The sequence below is a fragment of the Pseudophryne corroboree genome, chromosome 6 (assembly GCF_028390025.1).
Source record: "Pseudophryne corroboree isolate aPseCor3 chromosome 6, aPseCor3.hap2, whole genome shotgun sequence".
NCBI lineage: Eukaryota > Metazoa > Chordata > Amphibia > Anura > Myobatrachidae > Pseudophryne > Pseudophryne corroboree.
This window is the reverse complement of record NC_086449.1, coordinates 406,289,803-406,317,262: the sequence shown is the minus strand read 5'-3', so window position 1 is coordinate 406,317,262 and position 27,460 is coordinate 406,289,803. Positions and strand designations below refer to the sequence as shown.

Here is a 27,460-nt window from a genome sequence, read left to right as displayed (position 1 = left end):
CAGGAACCTCCTAAAACCAGGAAAGGTGTCTGTACATCAATGCACAAGAGTCCTGGGAAAAAATGGTAGCTTCTTACGAAGCAATCCCTTTCGGCAGATTCCATGCAAAGGGATCTGTTGGACAAATGGTCAGGGTCGCATCTTCAGATGCACCTGCGGATAACCCTGTCGCCGAGGACAAGGGTATCCCTTCTGTGGTGGTTGCAGGAGGCTCATCTATTGGAGGGCCGCAGATTCGGCATGCAGGATTGGATCCTGGTGACCACGGATGCCAGCCTGAGAGGCTGGGGAGCAGTCACACAGGGAAGAAATTTCCAGGGAGTGTGGTCGAGCCTGAAAAAGTCTCTTCACATAAGCATTCTGGAACTAAGAGCAATCTACAATGCTCTAAGCCAGGCGAAACCTCTGCTTCAAGGAAGACCGGTGTTGATCCAGTCGGACAACATCACGGCAGTCGCCCATGTAAACAGACAGGGCGGCACAAGAAGCAGGAGGGCAATGGCAGAAGCTGCCAGGATCCTTCGCTGAGCGGAGAATCACGTGATAGCACTGTCAGCAGTATTCATCCCGGGCGTGGACAACTGGGAAGCAGACTTCCTCAGCAGACACGACCTTCACCCGGGAGAGTGGGGACTTCATCCAGAAGTTTTCCACATGCTATTAAACCGTTGGGTAAAACCAATGGTGGACATGATGGCGTCTCGCCTCAACAAGACACTGGACAGGTATTGCGCCAGGTCAAGAGATCCGCAGGCAATAGCTGTGGACGCGCTGGTAACACATTGGGTGTACCAGTCGGTATAGGTGTTTCCTCCTCTGCCTCTCATACCAAAGGTATTGAGGATTATACGGCAAAGAGGAGTAAGACTAGTGGCTCCGGATTGGCCAAGAAGGACTTGGTACCCGGAACTTCAAGAGATGGTCACGGACGATCCGTGGCCTCTACTTCTGAGAAGGGACCTGCTTCAGCAGGGTCCTTGTCTTTTTCAAGACTTACCGCGGCTGCGTTTGACGGCATGGCGTTTGAAGGCCAGATCCTAAAAGGAAAAGGCATTCCAGAAGAAGTCATTCCTACCTTGATAAAGGCAAGGAAGGAAGTCACCGCGAAGCATTATCGCCGTATTTGGCGAAAATATGTTGCGTGGTGCGAGCAGCGGAGTGCTCCGATGGAGGAATTTCAACTGGGTCGTTTTCCTACATTTCCTGCAATCAGGATTGTCTATGGGTCTCAAATTGGGATCTATTAAGGTTCAAATTTCGGCCCTATCAATATTCTTCCAAAAAGAATTGGCCTCAGTCCCTGAGGTCCAGATTTTTATCAAAGGAGTACTGCATATACAGCCTCCTGTGGTGCCTAAGGTGGCACCGTGGGATCTAAATGTAGTTTTAGATTTCCTCAAATCCAATTGGTTTGAACCACTAAAGAATGTGGATTTGAAATATCTCACATGGAAAGTGACTATGTTACTGGCCCTGGCTTCGGCCGGGAGAGTATCTGAACTGGCGGCTTTGTCTTATAAAAGCCCTTATTTAATTTTCCATTCGACATAGGGCAGAGCTGCGGACGCGTCCGCATTTTCTCCCTAAGGTGGTATCAGCGTTTCACCTGAACCAGCCTATTGTAGTGCCTGCGGCTACAGACGACTTGAAGGACTCCAAGTTGTTGGACGTTGTCAGAGCCTTAAAAATATACATTTAAAGGACGGCTGGAGTCAGAAAATCTGACTCGCTGTTTATACTGTATGCACCCAACAAGTTGGGTGCACCTGCTTCTAAGCAGTCGATTGCTCGTTGGATTTGTAACAAAATTCAACTTGTACATTCTGTGGCAGGCCTGCCACAGCCTAAATCTGTTAAGGCCCATTCCGCAAGGAAGGTGGGCTCATCTTGGGCGGCTGCCCGAGGGGTCTCGGCATTACAACTCTGCCGAGCAGCTACGTGGTCAGGGGAGAACACGTTTGTAAATTTTTACAAATTTGATACCCTGGCAAAGGAGGACCTGGAGTTCTCTCATTCGGTGCTGCAGAGTCATCCGCACTCTCCCGCCCGTTTGGGAGCTTTGGTATAATCCCCATGGTCCTTTCAGGAACCCCAGCATCCACTTAGGACGATAGAGAAAATAAGAATTTACTTACCGATAATTCTATTTCTCGGAGTCCGTAGTGGATGCTGGGCGCCCATCCCAAGTGCGGATTATCTGCAATACTTGTACATAGTTATTGTTAACTAATTCGGGTTATTGTTTAGGAAGCCATGTTTCAGAGGCTCCTCTGTTATCATACTGTTAACTGGGTTTAGATCACAAGTTGTACGGTGTGATTGGTGTGGCTGGTATGAGTCTTACCCGGGATTCAAAATCCTCCCTTATTGTGTACGCTCGTCCGGGCACAGTACCTAACTGGAGTCTGGAGGAGGGTCATAGGGGGAGGAGCCAGTACACACCACCTGACCTGTAAAAGCTTTACTTTTGTGCCCTGTCTCCTGCGGAGCCGCTATTCCCCATGGTCCTTTCAGGAACCCCAGCATCCACTACGGACTCCGAGAAATAGAATTATCGGTAAGTAAATTCTTATTATATATATATATATATATATAAAAACAAAGATCCCTGCACTCTCACAAACCACAGCCAACTACTAGGGTGCCCATCAAAGTCACACCCCCTAGGGGATGTAGCCCAAAGTACAATACAGTATTTTACACTACTGTGGAAAGAATAGCACTCTGTAGATCTAAATCAACCAAGTGAAATGGAAATTTAATGAAAAGGTCAATCTCACAGTTCCAAGTAACGGTTTCCTCCGCCAACGTTTCGGTCCACACCAGGACCTTTGTCAAGGAGTTCACAGCTTAGTCAAACAAGCAGCATAGCAACACAAATCAATAGTGCGGTCAACTGGAACCAGAGGTATTGCCTCACCGGCCCCTGTTAAATACCATCACTAATATATATATATGAGGTAACCTCCACCTCATGTGCTGAATGCTCTGTTTGAGAAAGTCTGGGTCAGCCCTGACAAGATGGTTTCAAATCCCCAAGAGGATTCCGGTTGTTTATTCATTTCCCACCGCGGACAGAATAAAGTGGGAGTCACCCCCTGCTCTACTCGGGGCCCTGTCACAAATCCAGCGGATCGTATGCAGGAAGCTACGTTGTATTCTAGTTATGTAACCACGGGTACGTTACTTAGACCTGCCATTACAGGCGCAGGGGTGAGTAGTAGTAAAAAAAAAAAAAAAATGTAGGATGCCTTGTCATCCGATATAGATACCCTGGGGAGAGTTGGGATACTCCTTACGTTGAGTCATATCAAGGACACTGCAGCATACTTACGTGAGACTGCTAGGGATATAGGACTCTTGGGTTCACAGGCCAATTCCATAACGGTCTCGGCTAGAAGGGCGTTGTGGATTCACCAATGGAATGCTGATGCTGACTCCAAGAAGAAATGGAGTCTCTTCCCTATGAAGGTGAAGCCTGGTTTGGCGACGGCCTAGTTAATTTGACCTCGGCAGCTGCCGCAGGTAAGTCAGCCTTCTTGCCCTATGTTCCCTCACAACGGATGAAGACACATCATTATCGGATGCAGTAATTTCCGTCCAAATAGATACACAAGACTTTAGGATTCCCCTTTCTTTGCAGGTAGAGGAGGAGAAGAGGGAAGAGGTCCGCAGCCTCTTCAAGATCACAGGAGCAGACATCATCCTCTGCTTCTGCCAAATCCACCGCATGACGCTGGGGCTCTCTTGCGGGAGCCTGCACCGGTGGGGCCACGTCTAAAACTCTTCAGTCAAACGGACCTGGACCCGTGGGTTTTACAAATAGTGTCCCAAGGGTACAAACTGGAGTTTCAAGACGTTTTCCCTCATCGATTTTTCAAATCGGCCTTACCAATTCTCCGGAGGACAGGGAGGTAGTATGCGACGCAATACAAAAGTTGTGTCAGAATCAGGTCATTGTCCTGGTTCCCCCGTCACAACAGGGAGAAGGCTTATATTTATCGGTTTTCTTTCAGAAACAATTGGCATCCCTTCCGGAAGCTCAGTCTTTCATGAAAGGCGTGTTGCACATCCAACCTCCTTTTGTGCCTCCAGTGGCACCATAGGGTCTTAATGTGGGTTGCAGTTTCTTCAATCACATTGATTTGAACCTTTACAGAAGGTGGAGTTGAAATTCCTCACTTGGAAAGTGGTCGTCCTGTTGGCCTTGGCCTCTGCAAGGCGGGGGTCGGAGTTAGCGGCCTTGTTTCACAAGAGCCCTTATTTGAACTTCTATGAAGGTAGAGCAGAATTGAGGACACGTCAACAATTTCTGCCGCAGGTGGTTTCATCTTTCCACATGAACCAACCTATTGTGGTGCTTGTGGCCACTGATGCCTTCGTTGAGTCAAAGTCTCTGGATGTGGTCAGAGCTTTGAGGATTTATGTCGCCAGAACGGCTCAGATTAGGAAAACAGAGGCTCTGTTTGTCCTGTATGCTCCCAACAAGATTGGGTGTCCTGCTTTCAAGCAGATCATTGCGCGCTGGATCTGTGATACGTTTCAGCATGCTCATTCCACGGCAGGATTGCCGTTCCCGAAATAGATGAAGGCCCATTCTACTAGAAAGGTGGGTTCGTCCTGGGCGGCTGCCCGGGGGGATCTCGGCATTGCTACTTTGCCGAGCAGCTATTTAGCAAACACTTTTGCTAAGTTTGCACGTTTGATACCTTGGCCGATGGTGACCTCAAGTTTGGTCATTCGGTGCTGCAGAGTCGTCCGCACTCTCCCGCCCGTTCTAGAGCTATGGTATAACCCCATGGTTCTAATGTGACCCCAGCATCCTCTAGGACGTATGAGAAAATAGGATTTTAATACCTACCGGTAAATCCTTTTCTCTTAGTCCGTAGAGGATGCTGGGCGCCCGTCCCAGTGCGTACGGTATCTGCAGTTATTAATTGTGGTTACACACTTGTTGTGTGACGGTTCTGATCAGCATGTTGCTGCAATTGTTCATGCCGTTGGCTTGTATTCTGTTAAATGCCACGTTCTGCGGCATACTGGAGGTGTGAGCTGGTAAGGTGCTCACCTTGGTGTAACAATAAATCCTTTCCTCGAAATGTCCGTCTGCCTGGGCACAGTTCCTATAACTGGAGTCTGGAGGAGGGGCATAGAGGGAGGAGCCAGTTCACACCCTTTGAAAGTCTTAAAGTGCCCATGTCTCCTGCGGATCCCGTCTATACCCCATGGTGCTAATGTGACCCCAGCATCCTCTACGGACTAAGAGAAAAGGATTTACCGGTAGGTATTAAAATCCTATTTTTCGCAGCTTGGCAAACACATGCGATCACACACTTGCACAACGAATTTACACTCCCCCTGGAGGCGGCAACTATCTGATCGCAGGACAGCAAAGTTAGCAGCCCAGCGGTCAGATCTGAATTACCCCCTATGTCACCAGTGGCGGCTCTTGCCACTGGCAAGCGGTACTTTTGCCCGGGGCGCCGCCTTCCGGAGGGCGCCGCACCAGGGCAAGATCCGCCACTGTGCCCCCCGCAGTGCCCTGCTGTGCCCCCCGCTTTGAAGGGAACCAGACGCGTAGCGTCTAGTTTCCCTTCATTGAGAGGACCTTAGTTGTGCGGTGCGCGATGACGTCATCGCGCACCGCACAGCAAAGGTCCTCTCCATGAAGGGAAACTAGACGCTACGGTCTAGTTTCCCTTCATGGAGAGGACCTTTGCTGTGCGATGCGCGATGACGTCATCGCGCACCGCACAACATACTGGCACAGACACTAGGGCTCATAATTGACCTCTAGTGTCTATGCTGTTCTATGGGAGAGACGTTATAACGTCTCTCCCATAGATCGAAGAGAGGAGAAGAGCGGCGGCGCCGGCGGAGGCGGTCTGGATCAGGAACGGGGATGGTAAGTATAATTTTTTTTAATTTTATTTTTTCTTTCAGCGCCGTGGCCACGCCCCCATTTGAAGCCACGCCCCTATATTTTGCCCGGGGCGCCACAAGGCAAAGAACCGGCCCTGTATGTCACCTAGTGTGTATGGGCCTTTACTTTTTTCAGCAATATATGCTCAAATGCATTTAGCCTCGAGCTGTTTCAATGATTCTGGAAATGCTATGTACAAGACTGTTGTCTTTTTAAATTGTGATACAATAGTAGACCATGAAATCACAAACCAGTAATGGGATTTAGGACTGTGTTACACAAAAACATGGCAGCTGCTGATTAGCCACTACTAAATAAAATTCAGATTATCACCCAGATTCATCAAGCCTTGTAGAGTGGTAAATTGCAAGGTGATAAAGTACCATCTAATCAGATCCTAAATGTCATGTTACAGGCTGTGGCTCAGATGCATCATCGCTTGGAAAGTGATAAAATGGAGAGTGAAAAAGTACCAGCCAATCAGCTCCTAACTGACATTTTTCAAATACAGCCTGTGACATGGCAGTTAGGACCTGATTGGCTGGTCATTTATCACTCTCCATTTTATCACATTCCAAGTGATGATACATCTAGCCCTGTGTTTGAAATATGACAGTTGGGAGCTGATTGGTTGGCACTTTATCACTGTGCAATTTATCACTCTCCAAGGCTTGATAAAGCAGGGCCTATTGGTGAGATTTATTAAAGCTTGGAGAGATATAAAGTACCAATCAGTCAGCTTTTGTCATTTTTAAAATACAAACTGTAAAATGACGGCTAGGTGCTGATTGGTTGGCACTTATATCTCTCTCCAAGCTTTGATAAATCTCTCCCTATATCTTCAATGTAAGTAAAACAAAATACTTTCTGTCTAGTTAAGATTCATGTTATGGCCTGATTTGGCCTGACATTTTTTTTATGATTGTTGTTTAGCGCTGCAGCAATTCTTCTTGGAGAAAATCTAATATTTCTGATTGTTTTAGTGGCAATTGCTTATCTTATAAGTCCAGTAATAGGTCATACATACGCTATAGTACATCATATCAGATGCTATTTGTCTGACTTACTTATTTAATATTCATAACCTGTAGCATTATGTGCTTTGACTAATACATTTGTCCTTAACTGGCTGAAATGAAATGTTTGTCATCCTTGTTAAAAATGAATTGCCTTCAGATAATAGTCATTCAAGATGTATGAGAGTGAGCTAATTAAAGGCCCAAAACAGAAAATAATATGCGTGCCTGAAAACATGTAGCTGTATTGTTATGATTCAGATGCTGCACCTACGCATAATGACATTTCGCTGTGGCCACAGGCAGTGCTGTGCTAGAGATTGCGCCCCATCCCCCCACCCCCCACCTGTAACTCTGACAGTCAGCTTTGTACAGTATACCCCTCTTAATATTTGCCCATGAACCATTTTGGTTGTAGTGGTGAGCTTTTGCTTGGCTGCTAGATTTAAACATAGAAACAAAATTTGACGGCAGATAAGAACCACTTGGCCCATCTTATCTACTGTTTCTTTTCCTTTTGGTAACCTCAACCCTATTTGATCCTTATACCTCTAATTCTTTTAATAATAATAATAATAATAATAATAATAATTTTTGTAAAGACTTATTAAAAACAAAACAAAAAAGAATGTCTAATAGCAGTGTTTTTACAACACTAAGCTTTATAGCCTCCAAAACAAAACTGCAATAAAAAGTACATTTTATTTTGGGGAAAGTAGGCCTAATTCAGATCTGGTCGCAGCTGCAAATTTGCTAGCTAATGGGCAAAACCATGTGCACTGCAGGGGTGGGGGAGGGGGGTGGCAGATATAACATGTGCAGAGAGAGTTAAGGGGGGTACTCACGGAGCGATCGCTGCTTAAAATCTAAGCAATCTGACTAGATTGGGTGAAATGAGTGGCCCCCCGTCTCCCCCCGCACGCTCAGCACACATCGCGCTGTGCTGATCTCTCCCGCATCGGCCAGTGAGTACTGGCCTTTAGATTTGGGTGGGTTATATTGTATCTGTTCAGGGTAAATACTGGCTGCTTTATTTTTACACTGCAATTTAGTTTTTAATTTGAATACACTCCACTCAAATATAACTCTCTCTGCCAGTGCCGTAACTAGACATTTTAGCGCTGTGTGTAAGAAACAGCATCGGCGCCCAGACCACATATAAAACAGGGCCAATGCGCGCCGCAGGTGCGCGCTAAAAAATGTAGGGGCGTGGCTTCATGTGGAAGGGGCGTGGCCACATAGCTCCCTTTTACACAGTACGGCATGCAGAGTCCCCCTTTTACACAGTACGGAGGGCAGTGTCTCCCTTTTACACAGTACTACAGGCAGAGTCCCCCTTTTACACATTATGGCAGCAGAGTCCCCCTTTTTTACACATTACGGCAGCAGAGTCCCCCTTTTTACACATCACGGCAGCAGAGTCCCCCTTTTTACACATTGCAGCAGGCAGAGTCACCCTTTTTTACATATTACGCACGCAGAGTCACCCTTTTTTACACATTAGGCAGGCAGAGTCCCCGTTTTTACATATTAGGCAGGGTCCCCGTTTTTACACATTACGGCAGAGTCCCCATTTTTACACATTACGGCAGCAGAGTCCCCGTTTTTACATATTATAGCAGCAGAGTCTCCGTTTTTACATATTAGGCAGGGTCCCCGATTTTACACATTACGGCAGCAGAGCCCCTGGTTTTACACATTATGGCAGCAGAGTCCCCGTTTTTACACATTAGGCAGGGTCCCCGTTTTTACACATTACGGCAGGGTCCCCGTTTTTACACATTACGGCAGCAGAGTCCCCGTTTTTACACATTAGGCAGGGTCCCCGTTTTTACATATTATAGCAGCAGAGTCCCCGTTTTTACATATTAGGCAGGGTCCCCGTTTTTACACATTACGGCAGCAGAGTCCCCATTTTTACACATTAGGCAGGGTCCCCGTTTTTACATATTATAGCAGCAGAGTCCCCGTTTTTGCATATTAGGCAGGGTCCCCGTTTTTACACATTACGGCAGCAGAGTCCCCGTTTTTACACATTAGGCGTGGTCCCCGTTTTTACACATTACGGCAGCAGGGGCACCCGTTTTTATACATTACGCCAGGGTCCCCGCTTTTACACATTAGGCAGGCAGAGTCCCCGTTTTTACACATTAGGCAGACAGAGTCCCCATTTTTACATATTAGGCAGGGTCCCGTTTTTGCACATTATGGCAGCAGAGTCCCCATTTTTACACATGAGGCAGGGTCTTCGTTTTTACACATTACGGCAGAAGAGTCCCTGTTTTTACACATTATGGCAGCAGAGTCCCCGTTTTTACACATTAGGCGGGGGGGGGGGAGAGAGAGAGAAAGTGAGTGAGTGAGTGTATGTGTCTTTCACCTGAGGCGGCAGCTGAAGACAGGCGGTGGGGGCGATCCGGGGCTTCACACACAGACACACTCATGTCCGGAAGCTGCCGTCTGAGGTAGCGCTCCCACTTCCTCTGGCGGCGGCGGGTCTTAGTGACCATATAACGGGACGGGGGTTTGTGCTTCCACATACAGCCTGCAGCACCACTCCCCATCCCTTGCAGAGGCGGCAGCTGGAGGCAGGTGGTGGGGGTTGATCCGGCATCCAGGGCTTCACACTCACAGACACTCATGTCCGGGAGCTCCAGCTCCCACTCCCTTGCAGAGGCGGCCGCGGCTCTCAGTGATTGATAACGGGACTGGGGTGTGCTGCCACATAGCGCCTGTGGCACCGCTCCACGTCCCTTCAGCGGCAGTGGCGGGATTTCAGTACTCACTGGACATGATGGCCGTACGGAGGGGTGTGTTGCTAGATGGTGCGCCCTCAGTGCATTTGCGCTGTGGGCAAGGCACCATCGGCACACACCTAGTTACGGCCCTGCTCTCTGCACGTTATATCTGCAGTGCACATGGGGCCTAATACATACCTGATCGTAGATGTGCTAAATTTAGCACATCTACGATCAGTCACACAGACATGTGGGGGGACGCCCAGCACAGGGCTAGTCTGCCCCACATGTCAGGCCCGACCCCCCCCCCCCCCCCCCCCCGCACAAGTACAAAAGCATCACACAGCGGCGATGCTTTTGTACTTTAGGAGTAGCTCCATACCAGCGCAGCTCCTGTGCGCAGGCAGGGAGCTACCCTTCACTTTGAGAGTCGCAGTGGCTGCGTGTGACGTCACGCAGCCGCCGCGGCCCGCACCCCCAACAGTTCGGGCACGCCTGCGTTGTCAATCAGGCAGAGACGATCGCAGGGCTGAGACAGCCGTCGGCTGTCGGGCATGCGACGGCGCACTGCGGCACCGGCGCATGCGCAGTTCAGACCTGATCGGCTGCTGTGCAAAAACGCACAGCACCGATCTGGTCTGAATTAGGCCCATGGTTTTGCCAATTTGCTAACAAATTTGCTGCTGCGATCAGATCTTAATTAGGTCCTAAATACCATATTCTACCATGCTGTACATTCAGGCTGCCATCAATACGCATATATGTGTGGCTGATTGAATTTGGAAAGTCTTTCAAACAGAACCGACAAACTTGAGTTAACTTGGTAGCCAGGCCCAGTGACAGGGGGGTTGTACCCAAAAAAAGGAGGTTCAGGGGTCCTTCTTTTTAGTAAATGACAAGGATGTATTACAGATAATGCTCGACATGTATTCCGTTTTGTATATGTGCCAAATTCTAGGGAGGACGCGCTGAAGCGAGAGTTGCAGAAGGTTTCTTCCAATTTGACATGTAGCTGCTGATAATATATGGCGATCAGCTTTGATTGGTGACCAGAGGCCCTAGGGATCTTGGATTGCAAAAGATAGATTATGGGAGTGATCCCAATAAGGGAAGTTATCAAATTTCCTATTTCCGCCCAAAATGGACGGAGATTGGGACATTGCCACCATATGTGAAGAAATGTGCCCTCCATCACACAATTCCTTCAACAACAAGAAGAGAGGAAGAGTCCATTTTGTGTATTTGGTTGGGAACATAATTCCACCTGTAAAGCAGTTTGTAAGCGTTTATGCACTGTTTATTTTCATGAATAGCACCCCATCCTCCATTATATTTGGGGGCAGATGTACTAAGACTTGCAGAATCATAAAATGGAGAGAGATAAAATACCAGCCAACCAGCTCCTTGAACTGGGTTAGTACTACAGATGGTCAAGAACTGTAGAAGTTCTTGTAGTTGATGGGAGAACTGAATACTATATGCAGAGCGAGAACAGTACTGTGACCAGGCTTGAACCAGATTTGTAGGTCAGGGACCAGAGTTGCTCTGTAGAATAGTTGACACAGTGGAACCGGGAAGGCAGAACCAAACTGGAACCGGCTGTGAGTCAGAATCGAATAGGAACTGGTAGTGCAGTTATAGGCAAAACTATACATTGCTGGAAACGATGCTTTTAAACAAACAGTTTAGGCTAACTTGATCCAGTGAGGACTGGGTTAGACATTGCACTGGCAATTTGAGAGTGCCTGTTTTGTGGCTATATACCCCTGGCCGTGCTGAGATTGGTTGCTGGTGTCAGCTGGCTCAAGCTGGTCTCTGCTTGGTTAATTCTCAGTCAGGTGATCTGGACTGTCATGGCAACACCAAGGACCTGGCGCTGGCGTGGTTTGCGACCTAGCAATGCCAGGGACCCATTTGTATAGACAGAATGCAACTGGGGTGACCTGAGGATGACACAGATGTCAGATGCAACTGGAGCCTATTACGGAACTGGAATCTGGAGCAGGTTGTTCAGTAAGTATCCCAGCGACAGAGGAGACCTGGACATTTTGTGACAGCTGGTACTTTTTCTCTCTCCACTTTATCACTCTCCAGTGCTTAAGACATCTGCGCCCTAATGAGAAACATAGATGATCAAGTTATAAAGATTGACAATAAAATATTACTACTACCCACAACATGAATATTTACCTAATGTGCCTTTTAAGGAGCCCTGGGGTTACTGCATTTCTCTCACAGTTCCAGACAATAACCAACATTGAGGCTGGTGATCAGTTTCCCCCCCTCACACCATTCACTGCTGGCACATAAATATGGTTAGCTGGGGTGCATTTGGCATCCCTGCGTTTGGGATGCCAGTGGTCATGTGACCGAAGTCAGAATCCCTGCACATCTCAGGAGACCGGCGCCGGGACACCGACAGCCCACATCCTGAAGGTGAGTATCGGGGTGGGAGTTAGGGTTAGGGACCGGGGAGGGTTAGAGTTAGGCAGTAGGGGGGATTAGGGTTAGGCACCAGGGGGGGAGGCAAGCCCTAGCCGACACCTCTAGAGGGTTAGGGTAGGGAAAGGGGCACAAGTGATGTGACGAGTCATGTGACCGCCGGCATCCCAACCATGCCGGCATTTCATACCCAACTGGATTAGCCTAACTGGTTTGTTAGTTACAGAACCTACACAGCCCCTTGGAAAATGGCTGCATGCAGTTGCTCCCCCTGCTACAGCGGGTGTGGAACATAGGGTGGACAGTAACTAGGTCGACAGTCATTAGGTCGATCACTATTTATCAACAGTGACTAGGTCAACGTGGTCATGTCGACATGGAAAAAGGTCGACATGGGTTTTAATATTTTTTTGGGTGGTGTTTTCTCCGTAAAGTGACCGGGAACCCCAAATAGTGCACTATTCCCAATCGTAGTCCACGTGGATCGAAAAGTATGAAAAAGTAAAAAAAATATAAAAAAGTGAAAAAGTATGTTGCCCCTTTTCATGTGTCGACCTTGTCCACATCGACCATGTCGTCCCAATGCATGTCGACCAAGTGGTCGACCTAATTTATTTATTATTTATTTATTAGCAGTTTCTTATATAATGCAGCATATTCCGTTGCGCTTTACAATTAGAACAACAGTAATAGAACAAAACTGGGTAAAACCAGACAGACATAAGTAGGAAGTCCCTGCTCACAAGCTTACAGTCTATAGGGAAATAGGCATTGATACACAAGGATAAATGCTACCTATTGCAGGGCCGAAACTAGGATATGTACCACCCGGGGCAAGGCAGTAATTTAGCCCCCCCCCCCCCCCCCAAAAAAGTACATAAATAAATAAAAATATAATAATAATAATAAATAAATAAATATATAAATAAAATAAAAATTAAGAATACAATAAATAATTACAGTTTTGACAAAAATACAAGATCTACAAGTTAGTTTATGAGTGCTGTCCTAATGTGTGTGTGTGTGTGTGTGTGTGTGTGTGTGTATATAGAAGTATAGATATGCACAAAAATACATATGTATTCATGTCAAAAAGCACAACAATATATATATATATATATATATATATATATATATATAAAACAAGAAGTAAAATAGCCGGCACTCTCAGTATAATCAACCACCGGGGTGCCTTCCAATGCAGGAAATAACGTTAATGTAGTCCCCTGGGTGTAGCTATGTACACTCAACCACCCTCCAGGGACCAGGCGGCACTCCACGGATTTTTGGAAAATAGCTTTTATAAATTAAGTCAAAAGTTCAATACATAGTGCAAAAAACAAACCGACGTTTCAACGCCTCACAGGCGTTTTTTTCAAGGTGCACAGTTTGTTTGTCTTTATCCTTTTAGCACTGTGCACCTTGAAAAAAACGCCTGTGAGGCGTTGAAACGTCGGTTTGTTTTTTGCACTATGTATTGAACTTTTGACTTAATTTATAAAAGCTATTTTCCAAAAATCCGTGGAGTGCCGCCTGGTCCCTGGAGGGTGGTTGAGTGTACATAGCTACACCCAGGGGACTACATTAACGTTATATATATATATATATATATATATATATATCCTTGAATGTTATCCACTTTAGATTATGTGAGCATCTATCTACTTATCTACTTTATTGTTAGGTGTAATTATTAGTTACTCAGCATCATGCATTAATGTGCTGTAGCACTCAATAAAATAGATAGATGCTCGCATAATCTAAAGTGGATAACATTCAAGGAGATATATATATATATATATATATATATATACCTCAATGGAGAATCAGTGGAGGCCAACGCTGCAACAACTATGCTGCTCGCTGGGTCATGGGCGCACCAGTGCCTCCACTCACACCTTCAGGGAAGTCCCAGGGGAAGCTCCTGATCAACTGTGATGACTACTGGCTGTGCTCCCGGGTGACCAAGAGGAGCTCATCTGCTTCTTGGTAGCTCCCAGCATGAGCGCTGCCTCCTGCCCCCAGAGTTACTGCCTAGTTAACATGTGTCTTCACTGGCGGCGGGGGACTGGCGGTGACGAGCGGCTGGAAACTCTTGCATGCTGGGGACGGTTAATGACAGCAGCGGCAGAAGCAGGCTGGCTGCCGCTGACTGTCACGGCAGTGGCTGCAGCGGCACAGTACCATGTGCGGGAGGCAATCGCGGGTGGCGGGAGAGGTGGAGCAGCTGGACGAGGTAGCCAGGTAACGTTCCCCGCGCCCCCTGAACTCCTGCGCCCGGGGCACGTGACCCCTTAGCCCCCCCCCTAGTTACGGCCCTGCCTATTGCATAAATGTCCACCAGATTGCTAGGTTCTTAATGGGTTGTATGATATGGTCACCCCGCAATGTTCGAAAACAAAATATGTGAGGTTATGTGGACTGTACAGAGAGGATGTAATTGGATAGGGAAGCATTGAAGGTTATGTGTTGGGTCTGGTCTACTGAGTGGCAATCTAAGTGCTGTTGACCTAAAGACCGTATACTGTTATAGGAGCCAGGGTTAGCAAAACAGTTCTCTAGGTGGTAGTGTAGCTTTAACGTGATCAAAATAAATAAAATCAGCATTAAATAATGTCTGTGTTCATATGCTCCATCTTGCATACCTACAGTACTTGTGTGGGTTTTCTATTTATCACACTTAAGCAGCACTTCTCAAGTAATTAGGCTACTCTGTTTTGTACAGCTACTTACCAGACAGACAACCCAAAGCCTGAGGAAACAGAGAAAATGCATGTATGCTCTTATTATAAAGACCCCCTCATCTCTCTTCCTCTGCTGCTAATCCAACCATGAGAGAATTAAATGTAATCTACATTCTGAGCCAGCCAGATGCCAATCATTGCAGGGCTGCAGCAGAATTCCTTGCTGAAGGAGAACTCTGCTCAGCAGGCGTTAATATCTGCAACGCTGTTTTATTTTCAGCAGACCTTAGTATGAGAGAGCAATGTTTGGGGATTTTGTGGCATGGTAGTGGGCAGTGCTGTAGTGAAATGACATCACACATGCCACTACCTCCCAAACCAGGGGTTCTCAACCACTATCTTCGGGTGCCACTAACAGGTCATGTTCACTTCTTGTGACCTGTTGATGTGACACCCTCAGAACATGTAGAGTATGTCTTACTGTTGGTTGTGAGCAGCCTGGTGCTCATAGTCATTCTTCCTTCTGTATATGCACTTTTATAGTGTTCCCTAACCCCCTCGCTGCTAAACCTGTTTTGGCACGTTTTGGGCTGGTCCCATCCTAACATCAATATCAGTAATGAGTTATATAGTACCCACACAAAATAGTAATAGTTTGCTTATTTCTCCTTACATGACAAAGACCATCTACCCAAAATGGCCATTAAACTGCTTTTTACTGAAATTGAAAGAATGTGAATTGAAAGCAGATATACTTAGTGGTTTTTGCTTCAACATTAAACCACCTGTCCAAAACCGCAAAAGCCAAAATCTATGTTTAGGTTTCATAATAAAATCTGCAATTGAAAAAAATAAGGCATTTTTTTTTTTCCCTTACGTGCTTGAATGAAACACATAAAGGGCCTGAGTTGGATGCAGTGGCATTGCCGGATGTGATAAAGCAATGTTGGTCATATTCGCCTGCTTCTAACCCCTACATGCATCCCAACTTTGTACATACAAAGTCGCAGAACAGATTTGGACACAGGGTATCAGAAGTGTAAGGAGGGTTCTCGGACAGTGACTAGGAGGAAACGGAACATGTCACAGAAAGCAGTTGTAAACTCAGAACTGCTCACATAGTAAGCCATGCTCAGACAAGGAAATGCACCAGCCGTAGGGCAAGTGCAAGTTTGGTGCCTCTAAAGCAGTGATCTCCAACCTGTAGCTCGCGAGCTACCGGTAGCTCACCGTAGTATTTTCGGTAGCTCACAGAGCGTATGGTCTTGGGCAGTGACTGGCACTCCTCCTCCTTTCATTTTTAATATGGTGCCGGCCGTCAGCCAATCAGAACTCATGGACTGGCAGTGGCGGCACCTGATTGGCTGCCGGACCGCGAGTTTTGATTGGCTCACTTACCGGCACCATATTTTATATGCCCGCCGCCGCCAGAGACTCTGTCACCCTCACCGCAGCCGCTCTCCGGACTTCACAGGAGAGGCGCGCGCTGCGCTCTCCTCCCCTTCCGTCCCTCATACAGGAAGAGCAGCACCGGCGGCAGTAGAAGAAGCCAGCAAGGGTTAGCACTGTGTGGGGCACTGCATCGGACACTGCAGGGGGGCATTTTATCTGGCGCTGCAGGGGAATTGTATCTGGCACTGATGGGGGCATTGTATCTGGCACTGCTGGGGGGCATTATTTGTGTATCTGGCACTGCTGGGGGCATTATTTGTGTATCTGGCACTGCTGGGAGGCATTATTTGTATTTCTGGCACTGCTGAGGGGCATTATTTGTGTATCTGGCACTACGCGGGGGGGCATTACTTGTAGTTGTGAGGCCACACCCACTTTTGTGGGGCCACACCCACTTTTGCAGGAACGCAATCGCATTGGGGGAAGGGGGTAGCTCCTTCAGAGGTTTTATTTTCCGAAAGTAGCTCACACCCCAATTAAGGTTGGAGACCACTGCTCTAGAGACACATCAGATGATAATGCAGCTTTTATAGATGCTGCACGTGGCCATCTCTGACCTTGCACATTTGGACTCATAGAATTATACCTAGGTAGGAGTTTTGTAGTGACATTAGTATAAAGGTACAGACAACACTGTGAAAAAAGCCACAGCCAAATCTGAGTCCGACTCTTAGGGGGACATTTACTAAGCAGTGATAAGAGCGGAGAAGTGAGCCAGTGGAGAAGTTGACCCATCAACCAATCAGCAGCTCTCTATAATTTTATAGTATGCAAATTATAGATATTACTTCAGTGCTGATTGGTTTCCATGGGCAAATTCTCCACTGGCTCACGTCTCCGCTCTTATCACTGCTTAGTAAATGTCCCCCTTAATCGGGTACAAAATGTTCAGAAATATTATGGTAGCCTAACAAAGCATTTAGAAAAATAAACAAAGTGCATCTATTGAAGGGACACCTGTGATTCTTGTGGCTTGGATGGAATCTTAATGCTTTCTGTAGTATAGGGTGTTACTTTATGCAAAATAACTACTAAGGGCGCACAGTGTTTGCAACAGGGAACTCCCTTTTTTAAAAGAGGATATACCAGATTGTGTAAGTGCCAAGATGGGGGAAAATTAGCCAGCTCTATTAGTTTTTCCGTACTGCATGCTGATATTGCCTGCTTCCTATATATACTAGTAAAAAATATTTAGATACAGGTTGAGTATCCCTTATCCAAAATGCTTAGGACCAGAAGTATTTTGGATATCGGATTTTTCCGTATTTTGGAATAATTGCATACCATAATGAGATATCGTGGCTTTGGGACCTAAGTCTAAGCACAGAATGCATTTTCATATACACCTTATACACACAGCCTGAAGGTCATTTAATACAATATTTTTAATAACTTTGTGTATTAAACAAAGTTTGTGTACATTTAGCCATCATAAAACAAAGGTTTCACTATCTCACTCTCACACAAAAAATTCTGTATTTCGGAATATTCCTTATTTCTGAATATTTGGATATGGGATACTCAACCTGTAATATCTGATAAGGGTTCACCACCCTGCCTATATTGTCTGGATGTATGCGATCTCCTAACTCTTAATGCAGATTGCAGACAATCACTACATTCAAACGCAATCAGACATTTTTTTTATTCACTTTTTTTTAGGGTCCTGTCTCCAGGTCAGCTGCTGTATCATTTCAGATCACCAACAGAGCATATAGCTTACTATGTCCTTACACATATTAGACAGCATGGTCTTTATCTGCCCCATATAATTTAATTCTACAGTACATGCTGTATTATCACATACAGGCATTGATCTTCCCTATGAATGCTTACTACTGGGATCAGTAAGGCCCACCTCAAGCCTCTCTCTCCATATAAATATAGCCTGCGGAGCATCAGTTGCTATCTGTCCAAGTGGTATCTCCGTCTTTAGGATGGACATCAGAAGCCCAGCATTGGTTTGTTCGGACATCAAATAAAGTACAGTTTAATAATCATTGATGGTTACTATATGCATAGAAGTAGTTGGAGCTTCACGCATGCGCACATAAGCTGGGCTGCAGACACTGCTTCTGGTAGTCTGCAGCTGCATACAAGCTATCAGCCTTCGGATTGACCTCGGAAAGCTGCACCTGATGGCTACCATTGAAAACCTGCAATTTTGATTTAAAAACTATTATTCCTTCAGATGTCCATCCCTACTCTGCCTTCCCTCGTTATGCCCAGTGTACACATGAGTCCCGCATTTCCACACTTTTATAGGCCCTGGACGTAGAGAAGTCAACAGTATTAACATGTTATACTAAATGCCATCCTTTGTCCTTTTTTCTCTCCAATATTTAGATCTTTCTTAATCTTGTCTTTTTTTCTATGCTGTTAAAAAGACATTCAAATGAACTTGGTGTACAAGCCATACAAATAACCTATGCCTGTTAGACCACTTCTACTTATTCTTCATTGTGCTGTACTTAATTTCTACCATGTTACGTTAAGCAGCTGCGCTTATTAATAAGGAATTCATGCCAGGTTGTGTCTCTGTCCACCATTATTTACAAGCCAGTGCTCAAACTGTTTGCAACCTGCTATCTTGTCACTACGTGGCCTTCATGAATTATTAGTAGGATAGCAACTGAATTTTTTAGGTGTGTGCCAATTACCTATTTGCTGGACATGGACCCACCGACTCGCCAATCTGACAAACTGATTAGCCTTCACCTCCTAATGACAGATTAACCCCTCTGTTTCCATTATTAACTGCTAAAGCCATCCATCCGATTGCAATGCTCTGTCTGTTGGTCTACTCTTATACTCTGTAGGGGATATTTATCAAAGCTTGGAGAGAGTTAATGTACAGAGAGAGAAGGCAACAACCAATCAGCTCCTAACTAATTGTACAGGCTGTGTTTGAAAAATGACAGTTAGTAGCTGATTGATTGGTGCTTTATCTCTCTCCAGACTTTGATAAATCTCCCCCTAAAGCCTATTTTACCCAGTATATACCCCCAAAGAATAGTTACAGAAATTTCTACTTGGTGCATGCAAAGCACATTGGCCCATAACACAGCAGGTGATGGTGGCAAATGCAATTACTTCCAGAGTATCTTTCTACCTTGGACTGTATTGCATTTGGCATGGATGACCTCTCTTAGGGGTATGTTTACTAAATGGCAGGTTTTTAGAAGTGGAGATGTTGCCCATAGCAACCAATCAGAGTCTACTTATCATTTGTATTGCACCTTCTAGAACAGGGGTGTCAAACTCAAATTCATCGGGGGCCGCATCAGCAGTTTGGTCCCCATCAAAGGGCCGGTTGTATCTGTAGGTCTATCCAAAATTTACCGCTCCACCTGCCTTATATGTGCCCAGCCATCTGCCCCCTTTTAAAGTGCCCAGCCATGTGCCCCCTTTTATAGTGCCCAGCCATGTGCCCCCTTTTATAGTGCACAGGTCCCCATTTTACACATTGTGGCAGGCACAGGTCCCCATTTTACACATTGTGGCAGGCACAGGTCCCCATTTTACACATTGTGGCAGGCACAGGTCCCCATTTTACACATTGTGGCAGGCACAGGTCCCCATTTTACACATAGCGGCAGGTACAGGTCCCCATTTTACACATTGTGGCAGGCACAGGTCCCCATTTTACACATTGTGGCAGGCACAGGTCCCCATTTTACACATAGCGGCAGGTACAGGTCCCCATTTTACACATTGTGGCAGGCACAGGTCCCCATTTTACACATTGTGGCAGGCACAGGTCCCCATTTTACACATAGCGGCAGGTACAGGTCCCCATTTTACACATTGTGGCAGGCACAGGTCCCCATTTTACACATTGTGGCAGGCACAGGTCCCCATTTTACACATAGCGGCAGGTACAGGTCCCCATTTTACACATTGTGGCAGGCACAGGTCCCCATTTTACACATTGTGGCAGGCACAGGTCCCCATTTTACACATAGCGGCAGGTACAGGTCCCCATTTTACACATTGCGGCAGGTGGTGGAAGGAGGGAGAGAGAGAGAAAGAGAGAAAGGGAGAGGGGCTGACTTACATTTGAAGCGGTTCTCGCCGCTCTTCAGCCGCCTCTCCCTCCTCGTCTGCGCGGCTCCCTTCTCCCTCCTCCGACGGGGTTTCGTTGAATGACGCGTTTGCGCCGTGACGTCACGACGCAATCGCGTCATTCCGCGAAACCCCGCCCCCCCCCGAGCTGGGCACTCGGGAGAAGGGGGTTTCATGGCGGGCGGCACCGCGGGCCATCAGACGAGGTCTGGCGGGCCGGATTTGGCCCGCGGGCCTTGTCTTTGACACCCCTGTTCTAGAAGATAATAGGTAGAATCTGATTGGTTGCTATGGGCAACATCTCCACTTCTATAAACCCGTACTTTAGTAAATATAACCCTAATTATCTAATGTATGTGTTGTGTGAAGATGAATTCAACATTTTCTAGATTGAAAAAATAGCATTACCTAAAATAATACCTTTTAACCTAAATATGTTTGATATACTTAAAATGAAGCCATTTATTGATTGACAGTGACCAGCGTCCCAGTACTAAAATGTTTAAAAGTGTTCAACTAAGTAGCTGTGGCTCAGGGGAGCTGCATGATGGATCCTGAATATTATAGCAACACATTAGCCCATACATGGGGCAGAGATGCATCCTCATAATCTGCAATTCTTGGATTAGCAGTACAAAGATATATATGATGTTATATTACTAGTCTCTCATGGCTATAGCCATTTTATTCTGTGTAGGGAGCATTCATGTTAGTCTCATGTTCACATAATAGCATGACAGCCCTTAATTATGCCTGCTAAATAAACCTGAAAGTCTAGAGAAATTAAATGCAGAGCTAATTATCTTTTTTGGCAAACACACTTTGATAATTTATTTCCTTGTATTTATAAAAAAAACTTCAAAGCTAGTTGACAAAATGAGACAGCACGTAGAAGGCGTTCGTTTCAGAGCAGACTTTAAAGGATTCGTACAGCTGAAAACACTCCGAGAGAGCCTAGATTCTATATCTGGATGAGTGTATATGATCTGTCACTGAAAGGAAAAAATATCCAGCTCTTTCTCATTGCAGTGAAGAACATATGCTTATTAATTTCTGGAATTAAAATGGTGCATGAAAGCTTAACGGACAATCTCTTCTCAGTCTAAATTGACATCTCGAATATTAGTAAAGGGCATACACACGGTGCAATATAACTACCGATATGGACTATATAGTCCATATCGGTAGAAAACATAGTGCATATCGCACCGTGTGTATACACCTTGCGATGCCAATGCAAGGTCCCGCAGGGTCGGCATTGCATGAAAAAATAGACTGTGCAGACAGGTTAATTTTTACTAGAAAGTGTACAATCTAGTTTCTCGTATAGTCAAAATTGTACATAGCCAAAATAGCACCGTGTGTACAGTCAATATCGGTGTTTCTGAGCTCTGGGGAGTTCAAGGGAAATCGTAAAAGCCAAGTCAAAGCCGGCATTTAGCCAGAATCGCACCGTGTGTGGGTCCCTTAAGTAATTTGCAGGCTATATTTAAGCACACTCAAGTTGGTTAAATCCATTTGATTTAACTTAATTTAATTTGTCTGAATGACCATTTTTGTCCATTTTCCGGTGTTTGGGAATAAATGGTTGATTGTATACATTAGCAGATTTTCGTTCCAACAAGCAAATTAGTTGGCTGGTTTGCCAGATAATCTTGAGGTGCATGGCCTGCTTTATATTTGTTTTAGTAAATATTCTGTGATTAATGAAATAGTATTTGTTCTTATGTTCATTAGCAATGTATTTATTGTAGTGATGCTGTGATGCTGTTTGCCGATGTACAACTATTAGAAATCTCTTTTATTTGTATTCCTCAGATTTTTGTTTTAAAATACCCATACCCATTACAAATTAACCTATGAAATGTAATATAGTGACCTTTCAAATAATTTCTTATTGATTGCATTAATCCACCAGATTCCGGGAAGTGAAGGTGACAGAACCTAATTGCTCTGGCTTCCAGGAATCCAACAGATGAGGCAGTTAGCTGAGAACATGAAGGTCACCCTCACCTGCTAACTACTGTATCTAGCAACTCTATTGCAGTTAACATCTACCATTGCGGCAATAATGGAAACATTTGTTACATGTGCCTGAAATAAGTAAACCATTTAGCCCTGGCACTCTCCTTCAGTGGGATTGTGCTTCCAGCCCTATTGCATGTATAATATTTCCATTTCAGATTTTGTATTTGGGAATCCTAGGTGGAAAACAACATACAGATGTGTCCTCATACATCATTGCTGTAGTCGTGCCAAACAGCCCCTGTCTGCACACCAGGTCCTGATAGATTCTCCTAGCGTCGGGTGCATCTTTTATTGCCGAAAATGCATCTTAGTCGCAACGCAATGCTTTACTTGTATATATGTGTGCAGCTGAGTCTCTGAATCTGTGTACGTAGTGCTGCAATGTAGCAGCTGCAGTTTTTTCCCCAATACATGTTCCATTGTGCTCCGTATGCAGACTCAGTCACACACAATATACAAAAGTTGCATATAAAATTAATCAGCACAGTCTCCTGGTGCATCCTAGTTGCATCGCATTGCGATTAAGATGCATTTTAGGCAAAGAAAGACATCTCAAACTAGCAGAGTTACACCGAGCGGCTCACTCATGCCAGGTATCTTACGCTGCATGGCATATTAAGGGTAGATGTAAATGAACACATTAGTAGGTTAAAGGGAAATAGTGACCAGAATGCCTAATTCAGCATGGATCGTTATTCTGAGAAATTGCAGTTGAAAAAACGCCCCGTGCAAATTTGTGAATGCATCGCAGACCGCTATCCACTCGCAGATGCATACTCAAATTCCGGAACATCGAAGAGTCTTTGCTGTTTGAGTAATGTGAGCAGGTCTGATGCTGCCACTAATCTGTGACTGAGACGGGCTGGAAGTGGTCTGCGCTGACATCAGAGACCCTGCCCAAGAACGCCTGGGCACGCCTGCGTTTTTTCTGACATACCCAGAAAACAGCTTTTTTTTGCCCACAAACGCTGGCTTCCTGTCAAACAGCAGCTACATTGTGTTTATGATCTGTATGCATTTTCTGTCGCTGTTTACCAGCACGCATGCTCGATGCAAGCACGAAACATGTGCTGTAATTCGATAATTGCCCCATTTGCGAATTCTCTAAATAGTGATCCATGCTGAATTAGGCCCAGAGTCACTCTCCCCCTGCAGGTTGCAGTTTATGCTGTAAATGTGCACAGTGGATCTAACACCAGATTATAACTTTTCCCCTTTTGATATGGAAAGTACTGTTTATCAAGTCTCATCTATGTCTTATGCTGGGTACACACCTACAGATATATCTGCAGATCAATTGCTCTGCAGATACTGTATATCTAATGCCGGATTGGGCAGTGTGCTGTGCATACACACTGCCCGATCTGTCGGGACTGACATCATGAACTGGGCGGGCATTTACACACGGCCGCCCAGTTCAGCTGCCAGTCACCGCCAGCTCCGGCAGCTTCTGTATGGGCGGTCAGCTGACCCTCTGTACACACACACCCACGTGCCAATATATCTACGATATATTGGCCGTCGGCTGTGCAGAAAGGCCGACGTGATATGTCTGTGAACGACGGAGTTCACAGAAATATCGCTCGTACACGCTCTTTCAAGAAAATGGCCGATATATCGGCCAGTGTGTATGAACCTTTAAATGAATCATGAGACTGAGGAGACATTATGGGGGAGATTCAAATGTTTGAAAAGTCGGTTGGGTGTCTGTTTTTTCATGTCTATTAGATAGGAAGAAACAGACACCCAACTGACTTTTCAAACATTTGAATCTCCCCCTATGAATGTCTTTATTGACATTCCTCTTCACCTATAAATACACTTTAAGTATAAAGATGCAAAGAACTGCAGGGAACCGCAAAGGCTGAAGGGCCCCATACACTAGAACGATAATGCTAAATTTCATCCGATGTCGACCTTTCGGGCCGATAAATCGGATGAAAAAAGGGGCAAATTGGATGTGTTTTACATTCGATCCAATCCGATGCGTTGTCTCGTGAGCATTGGATCGGAGCCCCTAGGTCGTTAGTGCTGCACTAGTGATATGTCGGATCCCGAAGGCATGGCTGGGATCGCATACGGTACATCGTATGCAAAAGGACCGCATATCCTATTCGATCCTGCCGCCCGGGAAGTTGCCGGGCGGTTCAGGGGAAATCGCATCCGACTTTAGCCTCCGACATGTCGCAGTAGTGTATGGGGCCCTTAATGCTGGGTACACACTGGCAGATATATTGGCCAATTAATTGATCAATATATCCAAAATGGCCAATATATCTTTTGCTGATCTGCAGGTGTGTACAAGCAATATGTCTGTGAAAGACGTCTTTCACAGAATATTGCATCTGCTGTGCAGATATATTGGTACATCTTTCTGTGTGTATAAACAACCACCATCGGCAAATACATCTGCAGAGCAACTGAACTGCAGATATATCTGCCACTGTGTACCCAGCTTTAGGCTTGATCCCACAACCAACAAGGGCCCGTAAAGTCAATCCTGTAAATGTGTTGTCTCTCCACCCATTTAATCTCTTTTGACTATATTGCCTACAAAACAAAATCTCATTTTTATATGGGTCGTAAAAATCATGTGCACAAGTGAGCTTTACCTACTATGATCGGCTAAGATTTGGGCAGCATGGGCCTTATTCAGGTTTGCTAGCAAACCCAAAAAATCACACTAATGGGCAAAACCATGTTGCACTGCAGGTGGGGCAGATGTAACATGTGCAGAGAAATTTAGATTTGGGGGGATTGTATTGTTTCTGTGCATGGTAAATACTGGCTGCTTAATTTTTACACTGCAATTTAGATTTCAGTTTTAACACACCAACTCTAACTCTCTCTGTACATGTTACTTTCTTGAATCACAGCGCCCTAGAGTATCGGCATTATACTAGGCACCCCTAGTATAAAAGTATTGTATCAGATAGTAAGTAAATAACATTTTTGTTGCCCTTTGATGGGATAAACTTCTTAAAGGGACAGAAAGGGGTGTGGTCTCCTAAGAAAGGGCCGGTACAGACAATTTTACCCCAGTCTGCAATGCCAGATATACAAATGCCCCCAGCAGTGCCAGATATACTGTACATATGCCCCCAGTGCCAGATACACATATGCCTCCAGCAGTGCCAGATATACATATGCCCCTAGTGCCAGATACACATATGCCCCCAGCAGTGCCAGATACACATATACCCCCACAGTGCTAGATATACATATGACCCCAGGGCCATATATACATATGTCCCTAGTGCCATATATACATATGCCCCCAGTGCCAGATACACATATACCCCCAGTGCCAGATACACATATGCCGCCAGTGAAAGATATACCTATGCCCCAGTGCCAGATACACATTTATCCCCAGTGCCAGATACACATATGCCCCCAGTGCCAGATACACCTTTGCCCCCAGTGCCAGGTACACATATGCCCTAGTGCCAGATACACATATACCCCCAGTGCCAGGTACACATATGCCCCCAGTGCTAGATACACATATGCCCCCAGTTCCAGATACACATATATCCCCAGTTTCAGATACACATATGCACCCAGTGCCAGATACACATATACCTTCACTGCCAGGTACACATATGCCCGAGTGCCAGATACACATATACCCCCAGTGCCAGGTACACATATGCCTCCAGCGCTAGGTACACATATGTACCCAGTGCCAGGTACACCTATGCCCCCAGTGTAAGATACACCTATGCTCCCAGCGGCAGATACACATATGCTCCTAGCACCAGCAGTGCTGCTTACCGAGGGTCACCGCCTCTGCTGCCACTGCTGGGCTCTGCCGCCGAGAGGGTCAGGGAATGCACCGGTTCCAATAAGGAGCAGCCGCAATGTCTGACTCCTGCTACCCGGTGCCCTCCTCAGTCTGGCACCTTACTCAGCCGCATACCCCGCGTATGCGTGGGGCCTGCTCTGTATACAGTTGTGCTTCTGATTGTCCACATGTTTTATGATTGTCAGCCACAAGCACTGGTTTTGCCTATCACTTTGACAATAAATAAATTGATTTGGTCTTGGATCACCAACCCAAAGCAACCCTGCAAGAGCCTTGTAGTACCCCAGGGTGCCTAGGCACATAGTTTGGGAACCACTTGTGTAGGCTATTGATGTCTTACAGCTGTATATTGATAGTCTGGATTCTAATATCTCTCCTGTACCATAAGGGGAGATGAGGGGTTCTCTAAGCAAATGTATCAGTATATAGTGTATAAGATAGGAATAACAAGTCAAATCATTGTGACATTGTGATATGTTATTTTACTTTATTATGTTTTGTAGGCTAGGCCAGTGTTTCTCAACATATTGAGGCCGATATAAGGGGGTTAGGGAATGTGAGGTAGAAGGAGGTTTCAGTAGTCAAGGAAGTATGATGAAAGAATTAATAAGAGTTTTGGATATCCATGTGGCAAGAGTGTAGAGACAGTTGGTCACATAAGAACATAGCTTAGTGTAACCAAAACAATTTTTGCCAAAGCAAGAGACACTAAAGGTATAGCAAAATAGGTAGGGTGGGAACCAGGAAAGACCTATGGGGCGAGATGTATCCAGCAGTGTAAAGAGTGGAGGTGTTGCCCATAGCAAGGAATCAACTCCTAGCTATCATTTTATAGAATGTACTTGTACTACTGAAATCTGATTAGTTGCTACGGCAAACGTCTCCACTTGTCCACTTCTATAGAGTGAAAAGTATACCCAGTGATCACTGGACTAAAAAATGGAGTAGTCCAAGGGGATTAGTATTTTAAAGTGTCCCTTAAGCTGTCGGGTTGATTGGGCGACGTTGCTAGATACTGTAGACACCCACATATTGGGCATATGCGCTGAACTATATGCCCATTATATTGTTCTGATTCAGCCGGGAAAACGACATATCATTCCAATATAGTCTCAGTGTGTACCCACTTTACACTTTGCTGTAAGTAGATCATTGATCACTTGTGTAAGGGTAATCTCAGTGGAATGTTCAGAACAGTAGCTCATTGTAGAGATTTGAGAATTGAATAAGAGAAGAGTGCTAGCTCACAAGATGCTCAAATCATTTGGAGGAAGAGGAGAAGAGAGAAAAAGAGCAGGTATTGG

At 45.6% G+C, this 27,460-nt stretch overlaps 1 protein-coding gene across 4 annotated transcripts in view; it reads left to right on the top strand.

Annotated features, from left to right (window-relative positions):
• The window catches only part of BEND7 (BEN domain containing 7), a 218,343-nt gene that overhangs the window by 65,233 nt on the left and 125,650 nt on the right, over window positions 1-27,460 (top strand). Inside the window, exon 3 of one of the 4 annotated variants that reach the window (XM_063926900.1) lies at window positions 22,239-22,322. The exons of the other annotated variants lie outside the window; for them this stretch is intronic. The gene's annotated coding sequence lies outside the window, so the exon portion shown is untranslated. The remainder of the gene's footprint in view (window positions 1-22,238; window positions 22,323-27,460) is intronic. 4 annotated transcript variants of the gene reach the window in all.